At 41.0% G+C, this 10862-nt stretch overlaps 1 pseudogene; it reads right to left on the bottom strand.

Annotated features, from left to right (window-relative positions):
• Nucleotides 7296-10365, bottom strand: LOC107630461 (annotated as a pseudogene).

The following is a 10862-nucleotide window of genomic DNA, read 5'->3' as shown; positions in this document are numbered from 1 at the left end:
CCTAAGGGAAACCCTAAAACAAGGGTTGACTAAGCTCCTAAGAGATAACTCCGATCTCTTCGCCTGGAAGGCCTCCGACATGCCTGGGATAGACCCCGATCTCATAAGCTCTCGGTTTACCCGGGGTCACGACCTGTACAACAAAGAAGACGTAAGCTCGGCCCAGAGCGAGCCCTAGTAGTAGAGGAGCAAGTACAAGCGCTCCTAGAAGCCGGTTTTATTAGAGAAGTCAAGTACCCAACATGGCTAGCCAATGTAGTGCTAGTCAAAAAACAAAATGGTAAATGGAGAATGTGTGTTGACTACACCGACCTAAATAAGGCATGTCCCAAAGACCCTTATCCACTGCCAAGTATTGACACCCTAGTGGACTCCAGCTCGGGATATCAATACTTGTCGTTCATGGACGCCTACTCGGGATATAACCAAATCCCGATGTATGAGCCAGACTAGGAAAAAACATCATTCATCATGCCCAGAGCTAATTTTTGCTACGTGGTCATGCCATTTGGGTTGAAAAATGCAGGGGCCACATATCAGAGGCTGATGAATAAGGTGTTTGCCTCTCACCTAGGGAGCTTAATGGAAGTATACGTCGACGATATGCTGGTAAAGACCAAGAAAGAAGTCGACCTCTTGTCTGACCTTTCACAAGTCTTTGACACCATAAGGTCGCACGGGATGAGACTAAATCCTGCAAAGTGCGCCTTCGCGGTGGAGGCAGGAAAATTTCTAGGATTCATGCTAACACAAAGAGGGATAGAAGCCAATCCCGACAAGTGTAGAGCTATCCTGGAGATGAAAAGTCCGACTTGTTTGAGAGAGGTCCAACAGCTAAATGGCCAGCTAGCAGCTCTCTCCAGATTTTTGGCAGGATCAGCACTAAGATCCCTTCCACTGTTCTCCCTACTGAGAAAGGGACACCAGTTTGAATGGACTCCTGAATGCGAGGAGGCGTTCCAGGAGTTCAAAAAGTTTTTGAGCCAACCTCCTATTTTGACACGACCTATAGCTGGCGAAGACCTCGTCCTATACTTATCTGTAGCAGACAAGGCCATCTCATCGGCCCTGATAAGAGAAGACGAGGCCGGTCAGCACCCAGTATACTTCATCAGTAAAGTTCTACAAGGCCCTGAGCTAAGGTACCACAAACTAGAAAAGTTTGCCTACTCCTTAGTAGTAGCCTCACGAAGACTACGGCCTTACTTTCAAGCTTACACAATAAGAGTCCGCACGAACCAACCCATGAAGCAAATCCTCCAAAAGACGGATGTTGCAGGAAGAATGGTTCAATGGGCAATAGAGCTCTCCGAGTTCGACTTGAAGTACGAAACTCGGACGGCGATTAAAGCCCAGTGCCTCACCGACTTCATTGCAGAATACGCAGGAGATCAAGAGGATAAACCAACTACATGGGAACTCCATGTAGATGGATCCTCTAACAAAATAGGAAGTGGTGTAGGCATAATATTGGTAGATGAAAGGGGAACCCAGATAGAGGTTTCCCTCAAATTTGAATTCTCAACTTCAAATAATCAGGCAGAGTATGAAGCCTTGATTGCAGGATTGAAGCTGGCAGAAGAAGTCGGTGCTACGAAGGTGATGATATACAGCGACTCTCAAGTGGTGACCTCCCAAATAGGTGGAGAGTATCAGGCAAAAGACCCAAACATGAAGAGGTACTTGGAAAAAACTCTGGAACACCTTGGGCGCTTTGCAGAAACCGAGGTCAAACACATAACTTGGGATCTAAATAGCAGGGTAGACGCCCTATCCAAGCTAGCAAGTACCAAGCCAGGAGGGAATAACAGAAGTCTGATCCAAGAAACTCTCTAGGAACCTTCAGTGGTAAAAACAGAAGACAAACAAGAAGTCTTCGAAGTGGTCGGATTAAACCTCGGATGGATGAACCCCTTAGTTGAATTTCTGAAATTCGACATCCTCCCCAAGGAGGAGAAAGAGGCAAAGAAAATCCGAAGGGAAGCCCAACATTATACCTTGGTGAAAAATATTCTCTATAGAAGAGGGATATCAACACCATTGTTAAAATGCGTACCGACCTCAAGAACCACTGAGGTATTAGAGGAAGTGCATAGCGGGATCTGTGGAAACCATCTCGGAGCCAGGTCATTGGCCAGGAAAGTGATCCGAGCTGGATTCTACTGGCCAACCTTACAGAAAGATGCTACAGAATTTGTGAAAAAGTGCCAACCATGTCAGATGCATGCAAATTTCCACGTGGCTCCCCCAGAAGAGCTCATTAGTATCACTTCTCCATGGCCTTTTGCAAAATGGGGGATGGATTTGTTAGGTCCTTTTCCTCAGGCGCCAGGACAAGTCAGGTACCTAATCGTGGGAATAGATTATTTCACAAAGCGGATAGAAGCAGAACCGCTGGCCACCATCACTGCACAAAGAAGTCGGAGGTTCCTCTACAAAAATATCATTACAAGGTATGGGATACCTTATTCCATCACTACAGATAATGGGACCCAGTTCACTGACTCCACCTTTAGAAGCCTGGTAGCCAGTATGAAAATCAAACACCAGTTTACCTCGGTGGAACACCCGCAAGCCAATGGGCAAGCCGAGGCAGCCAACAAAGTCATATTGGCAAGACTGAAGAAAAGATTACAAGACGCAAAGGGAGCCTGGGCTGAAGAGCTCCCACAAGTGCTATGGGCTTACAGAACAACCCCCCAATCCGCCACTGGAGAAACACCCTTCCGACTAGTTTATGGCGTAGAAGCCATGATCCCAATAGAGGTCAATGAGCAAAGCCCAAGAGTGACTCTCCACGACGAGATTGGAAACATACAGGGGCACAAAGAAGAGCTCGACTTGCTCCCCGAAGTCCGAGAAGAAGCCCAGATAAGAGAAGCAGCGTTGAAGCAAAGGATGGCTACAAGATACAACAAAAAAGTCATTCGAAGGAGTTTCACCCCTGACGACTTGGTCTTAATCAGAAACGACATTGGAGTCAACAAATCTGGGGAAGGAAAGCTCGCTGCTAATTGGAAAGGACCATACAAGATCAATGAGGTCTTAGGAAAGGGCTACTATAAGGTAACCGACTTAGGCGGCACCGAGTTACCAAGGTCATGGCATGCTTGTAATATGAAAAGGTACTACAGTTAAAAGCGAACTCTACTCCCTGATGTACTCTTTTCCCAGCTTCATGATTTTTTCCCAGAATCAAAGGGTTTTTTCTGGAGAAGGGTTTTTAACGAGGCATCATAGTAGGGGCTAAGGGAAATAGATTATCAAAAACCCTTAGTAGCAATAAGGTACCTCCTCCTTTAATAAAGATCTTTTTTATCTCTTATAAATTCCCTTTTTATTCTTTCTTTTCTTTCTACGAAACGCGCCGACTTAAGCTCGACAAAACGTAAAAATCCCATGAACCGACCTAGATGGTCGTCAGGATAAAACGACGAGGTACAAGTCGGTGTAAAGAGGCTATAGAAGTCGATCATGATAAACTCGGAAACATCCCGACTCATAAGTCGGAGTGGAAAACCGAGTAAAACGAAAATGAATCACGAAAGTAGCCTAAGTCATAAAAGCTCAATAAAACGAAATTGAGTACTAGGAATAACAAAAGAGAGATAGGGAAAAACCCACGAAAAAATTAAAAGGCTGTCCTAAAGATCCTTAAAACAAAAAAGGGTCAGAAAGCCAGACAAGCCAATGAAAAGGTTTTTCCAAAAAGATCAAGGAGAATTCGAAAAAATCGCAATCAGAAAAGCATGCACGCATAAGGTAACTTAAACCCTTATCCAAAAAAGGGTACTTATTTTTTAACTTAAACCCTTATTAAAAAAGGGTATTATAAAGTGTTTTGTTTGCGGCCTTAAAAGGCCAAAAAATCATTCACGCACTACCAAAATTAAATAAAGAGTTTAAAAAAGAGGGGACCCACAGGCCGGGCCCCCATATAGCCAACAAGATTATTTTTTAGGAAGGAGAGCAGACGGATCACCATCACCAGAGCCAGGAGGAGCACCACCGGGACCAGGAAGAGAGGCATCCATAGGAGAGGAAGAGGAAGTCGGAGGAACTGTGGAGGAACTCGGGGCGTCCTTAGGGCGAGGAGGAGACTCTATAATCCTTTTCCCCCGAGTCTTCAAATCTGACTCGGAAATAATCTCGGGGACAGGGGGATCCACAATGGCACATTCGATGACAACCTTATCAGGATCTAAAGAAGAGAGGTCCAAGTCAAGAGCAATGACTCTGACCTGCTCCTTAAAGATCCTCCAAGCCTCCTCAGCGCCATCAGCAATAGAGTCCTCCAACTCGGCGTATGCCTTCTGAGAATTCAGCAGATCATTTTTCACAGACACAAGATCATTAAACAAACTTTGATAGCTATCCTGTGCTGTCTTCCTCAAACCGACCTCCATGTTGCATTGGGCTTGCAACTTCCTCTCCCTCTCCTGAAGGTTATCCCTCTCCTCCCTCAGCTTGGCGACTTCCTCCTTCAACTTCCCCTCATGCTCCTGATATACGAGAAGCCTTCCTTCCAGCTCTTCGACCCTCGAGGTCGTCCCTAAAGAGCTGAGAGGAGCCTTCTCAAAAATATCTAAGAGTTTGCCACAAACCCCCGCCGCCTTCAGGCTCTCCTCAACCAGAGTGGTAAGGTGGCGCCGAACAGAAACATCATCCATGCTTATACGAACATTTGGATAGATATTCTTTCGAACGAATGCAAGAGCATCCGCCTTCACCTCACCAGAAGAGCCAGACTCTAAGGTCTTGCGCTTCTTATTCTCTGGTTCAGAAGAAGGTCGAGCAGAGGGGGGTGGCTGAGAGAAAGTTGAAGAAGAAATTACAATGGGCTGAGAGGGAGTCCCAACGTTCCGAGGAGGAGGAGGAGAGAGAGATAACCGCCCTGGCGCCACCAGTCCTGGCGCGAGACCTTGCTTTAGCCTCCTGGACCCTTTGGTAAGACTCTTGAGCGTTTGCCTTTGCCATCTCTGAAAGGACAATAACATATAGATCAGACAAGTCGAAAAAAGTTAGACAAGTCGGAAATCTAACAAACAAATAAAAGCTACCTAGCTGTGCCTGGACAAAGGTCGGAGACCCCTGGAGAAACTTTTTTGTGTCCAAGTATGGGGCCCTCCCCCACACTTCTCGGAGGAACTCCACAATGGCTGCTTCTACCTCATCCAGGTCACCCAGGCCATATTTCTCGCAGGGGGAGGCCTCCAGCCAATATAAAGGAAATCGGGAAGAAGAATTATCATCCAGAAAAAAGGGATGGTGACCCTCTACGGCTTGAACTTTGAAAAAATAATTTTTAAAGTCATGGAAGGATTCATCAAAAAGGGTAAAAACTCTCCGACCCTGTATGGCTCGGAAAGACACCCATTGTTGCTTATTGTTTAGCCCACTGAAGGGTTTGGTCATCCCGGTCTTCAGGACCCGGGACTACCAATTCATACTTCGGCTCGTCATCCTCAGAAGAACAAATTCTGTGATGAGTGCGAAGGTTGGTGATAAACTTAGTATCGACCGAGGGTTCCTCCCCTAGGACCGTGACATCAACCCATTGAGAAAGGATATCTACGGAAGCCATTTCTTTTTCTTAAAAAGGTAGCAAAAAACCTACAAGGGAAAAAGAAAAGGAAAATCAAAAACACAGTCCCTAAAGGAGGAAGTATGGAACTGAAGTCTACAAACCAACCTATCTACAAAATGAAGGCATACAAATAGAAAAGCACGTTACAAAAAGAACTAATCTTTATCCAAAAACGAGGGTAGAAGGAAACGAAAAGCCTTCGAAGATGTAACAACACAGCACGAACGAATGAAGAGGAAAATTTGAAAAATCGCAGAAACGAAACGATGAAAGAGAGGGAAAGTATTTATAAGTACGTTAGGGGCACAACGGTAAAAACGGGGCAGTCATTAATGAGAGTGCACCGTTACCAAGGCCATCAATTCCTACGCACATCCCTAATGGACGCGACGCTCGATTAGACGTAACTGTCAGAACCAAAAGGTCACGAAAAGTCACGTCGGTTTTAGACCATCACGTCGGTCCTCCAACAAGTCGACCACAATCCCGAGTAGAATACTCGAACCCAAATCTTAAAGAGAAATTGGGCTCGAGTAGGGGCACTGTTCATACCCTGGCCCAATGCTAGGGCCCAGGATTCAAGTAAGAAGGCCCAACCCAAAGGGTTGAGCCTCACCCAGCACCAAATCAACCGCTGCAAAGTCGGTTTGCACCACGACTTGCTCTAAGGAAGTCGGGAACGAGGATTAGCTGGCAGATAAGCACTCATTCGAATGGGTAACTGCCCCTGGAATCTCTCTAACCACTTCCACGAGCCATATCTTAACTTCCCTAAGATAAAGGGACGGTTAACACCCTAGAAAAGTGGCACTACTCCAACGGTGGTTATTGGTTCACCACTATAAATACACTGACACCCCTCAGGTATCTCTAAGTTCCAATACTATCTAAAACCTGCTCACACCATTGCTAATTTAGGCATCGGAGTATCCTTGCAGGTACCACCCCCCCATTCCTTCACATTCACAAGTCGGACAGAGGGCACCGAGTTGCTGATCCATCCGTAAGCCATCTCCTTCATACGTTTGGGCCAACCAACGTCCTCCGGCCCATTAATCTCCGATTACCCACCGTAACAATGTGCTTGCACTTTTGTAAAGCAAAATCATATTTTATTTTCTGCATTGAAAATCATCTCCTTATCAGTTTGAAAACATGAAAGCAGTTGGTCTTCATCCATGTATCCTTTCTCCACTCCAAATAAAGTAAGAAAGAAACGGTTAACATTAATCTAATCTAAAACCGTTATTACCAAAGAATGGTGATTGGTATAAAGGGAGGATGAAAAGCTAAGGAAAAGGTACGCAATTATCCATAAATAAATAAAGAAAAAAATTAAGCACATACTATACTTAAATATTGGAGGAAGTTTGTAGGTTGTTCTCCCGGACAGATTTGTTACTAGACAAGGAAGGTTTCCTGAAGTTCGTGGGAGCGGTAATTCTGCCAACCCTCTGAACAATTATCAATTTTATAAATTAAGATTTGTAAATAAATTCCCGAAAATCTTCTTCAAACTCTATAACCATGCATAATTGAATATCATATTTTTTGTTTTGTCTTAAAACACGAAAAGAATTTTTTTTTAATTCATATTTATTGATTTATATGAATATGTTCATTTTTTGCTCAAGGCTCGATCACTCGATCAGTGTCAAATACGATGGCATAACGTGCTATAAAATGAGAGTTATTGTGAGCATCAACGGGCCAAAAGTCATACAAACCTTCATTCCAATTTATATTTATTTTCAACTGCAACTCGCACTACAAGTACTACTCACGCAATAATCGATTTTTCTTTCAACTTTTATTTAACAGTACACGAGTACGATGAATTAAAAGTTGGTGAATTTCTTTTCTTTCAAGCTTTCCACAGTTTCCTTGAGGCTCACTTCCAAAGGAATGAATTCAAGTCCCAAGCTCTTTACCTTTTCCTTCGAAACTTGATATGTTGGCACATACGGCTTATCATCGGCGGGCCTGGTAACAATGACAAAATGTGAAAATGGTATAAGAAAAATCAACACAAGAAAAATTAGAATTGTTTAAATTTTCTAAATGAGAAACAATAAAAGTGGACAAAAATATCATATAAAGCATGAAATTAATTTTGATGCATTGTTAAGGTAAAGCAGATTTACATATATATTTAATTATGTAAACGTCACATCATAAAAAATAATTACCATTTTCATTGATCGCATAAATCATCATCCAAAAGAACAGATATGATTGTACCATATTTTACATTATAAGTGCATTAAAACTCAATTTATAAAACATATGTAATGAATTATGGAATTTTGCATGAATAGTCTACAAATTAGGAAATTCTTTTAAATATAAACTAGTTACTAAGGTCTGTTTTTTAAGGAAAAAGAGAAGTGAGATTCGGAGCCTTCAGTCTACATAATAAAAAACACGCTAAGAAAAGGAAATAAAACTTGCTTAATGACTAGAGTTATAACACCACTATTGAGAGTTGAGACTCTGCATGCTGAATAACTAACAGTAATATCGTAAATCACATGACCTACAAATTTTAAATTTAATTTTGAAGCAATATTATAGTAAAACAAGAGTGCTACATCCCAGACCAAGGGGGAAAAAAAAAACCAGCTATAACTAAACAACTAAAAAGTACATGTGCATTACCATATCAGAAGAATTTACAGATTGAATGAAATTTATGAGGTATGTTACTAATATTACAACAGCTATTCTTATGTCCATGCTTGACACTACCTTCATCCTTCTCGCATCCAAAGTTAACAAAACCTAAATCTAGAAATATTTTAATTTCTAAGATTAATTCTTTATTTGGAAATACAAAGGCCCTTCAGAAACACAGCTCTTCATTTGGACTGTGAAATTCAATTAAATTATCACTATAAGAAGTTAAGAACTAAGAGTTGTACTAGTTGACTAGTTGTAAAACTTCTACATCAAATTTTCTAGACATTTCCAATTGCATTTTATATAGACAATAAATAAACACTATATTCAAATCAATGATGAATCTTTTAAGTAGATTGAGTTTTTAATCAGACAATTAAAGTATCAAAAGAAATTGATTCAGCAAATAGGGATTCGTATGAATTCTTGAAGGTAATCAAATAATTAAACTTACTTATCCGGAAGGGGTAATGTTGGATATAAATCACGTAAAAGTTTTATAATCCCTGAGAAATGTTCCACTCTCTCTACCAAGCAATATCTCCCACTAGCTGAAGGAATTTCATAAGCCTGGATATGAGCATTTGCAACATCTTTCACACCCACACATTCCAAAGTAGCATTTGGAAATGTTTGTGCACCTGCATCAAGGATGTCAATGATTTTCTTCTATTGAGTACATGGAGAGGTCTTATCAAGCAACTAATATTCATAAAATAACTAAATAAACATACAACTCAAATATATGGATACTCTGATTTTTTTTTTTTCATTATTTTTGTTGTCTTATTCTGAATCTTCTGGTTGCTATGCATCTAATTCGATCAATTAGATAATCATAGAGAGAATATGTTGTCAACAAAGTCAACAAATATTTCGATTATATTCACACATTATTTATTGTACTTTTATAACCCTCATTTACTCTTTCAATTTTCATTTCCACATGCAGAAAACAGAATTTTAAAAAGTACCATTAACTACATTCAAAATCCTAGCAGCGCTTGTGTTAAGTACTGGTTGCAAAAGAGGTCCAATCACCAGTCCTGGGTTAATAGTAACCAAGTGGATGTTGTTTGCTTTTGCGAATTTCCAGGCAGCATCTTCAGCCAATGTCTTTGAAAGCACATACCAGTACCATGACTGAAAAAGAAAGGGAGAATGGGATATAAAATTGCTGGTGCCAGAGTCTCGAATTTACAAGGAATTGAGTTTATTATTCATATGAATCAAAATCAAGTCAACACATGAAATGAAGAAAGGAAACACATAAAACTGATTCCACTTCTACTAATTTGACCTAATTAGGCGAATATGATAACAATTTTAGGGACAGGGCACATACCTTCAACTCCTTACAGTGTTCTGGATCGGAAAACCAGGTCTCATCAATTACTGTCTCAGGAGTCAGAGGCCTTCCACTAAATGTAACAGCAGCCATTGAAGAGGTTAAAATGACGCGCTTCACCGACTGCGATTTCACACATGCTTGAAGAACACTGAGGGTTCCTTTAACTGCTGGATCCAAAAACTCAGCCTGAAGAAACAAAAAGAAACGTAACGTCATGAGGAGGAGATAAGAATAAAAGATACAAATGAAATGTATAACCGAACGAATCGAACCGAACCTGTGGATCTTTGACATCATGATAAAAAGGAGATGCAGTATGAAAGACGCCATCACAGCCTTGAACTGCAGAGTCGAACGAACCTTCTTCTAGAAGATTTGCCTTGAACAGCTGTAGTCTCTCTTTGGCGCCCTCAAGCTTAGTTAAGTGCTCTACCGGTAGAGTAAGAGTAACAGACTTGTGTCACGAACGGTGGCCCTGACAGTGTAACCGCGATTAAGAAGAAACTTGACGATCCATGAAGCAATGTAACCTGAAGCTCCGGTGACACACACCACCTTGCCGACGCTGCTGCTCATTCTTCAATATTCTCTTCGCTACTTTGTTGTTTGCTCTTTATGAGTTGCATACCGCATTCACTTGGGTTCTTTATATAGATACGAGTTCTAAATCTACTTTATGACTTCACAATTAAACATGACGCATGCACTTACATGTCTCTCACGAATGCAGATAGCCAGATAAAATTAACAGTCCTAAGCACTTGTTACAGTTCTACATTCAATGAATAAGGGTGAGTTCATGTAAAATCATTCATTTCATATAGACTTTTCGAAAATAGGAATAGGAATCCATCTTTCATAAATGTAAGGAAATTACATCTACCTCCTCTAAGATACTTTAACATGATATGACTCTTTTTAGTTTCTAACATGATAGATGACACATCCCTCGTGTGAAATATCCAATTTACCCTTTCCCTAAAAAGTATTCTACTGTTCTTTTATCTTCCAGTGGTGTTGTCTCATTCAGTCATTGTCAGGCCAAGTTACAGATAAACAAAGGAAAAGGACACTGACGAGAAGGCAAAAAAAAAGAGAACTATCAAATCGAAAGATTTTTTGGTGAACAAAAATTAGATGGTGTCAATTATTTAATTTAATTTTTTATTTTTTTTTATATTTATTTTTTGTTCTACTTATAAAATTAATGGTAAAAGATCACACTTTATTCGTTCAAGTGTTAAA

This window comes from Arachis ipaensis, chromosome B03, assembly GCF_000816755.2.
Source record: "Arachis ipaensis cultivar K30076 chromosome B03, Araip1.1, whole genome shotgun sequence".
Classification (NCBI taxonomy): domain Eukaryota; kingdom Viridiplantae; phylum Streptophyta; class Magnoliopsida; order Fabales; family Fabaceae; genus Arachis; species Arachis ipaensis.
The sequence above is the reverse complement of the archived record's forward strand: the minus strand, read 5'-3'. Positions and strand labels throughout refer to the sequence as shown.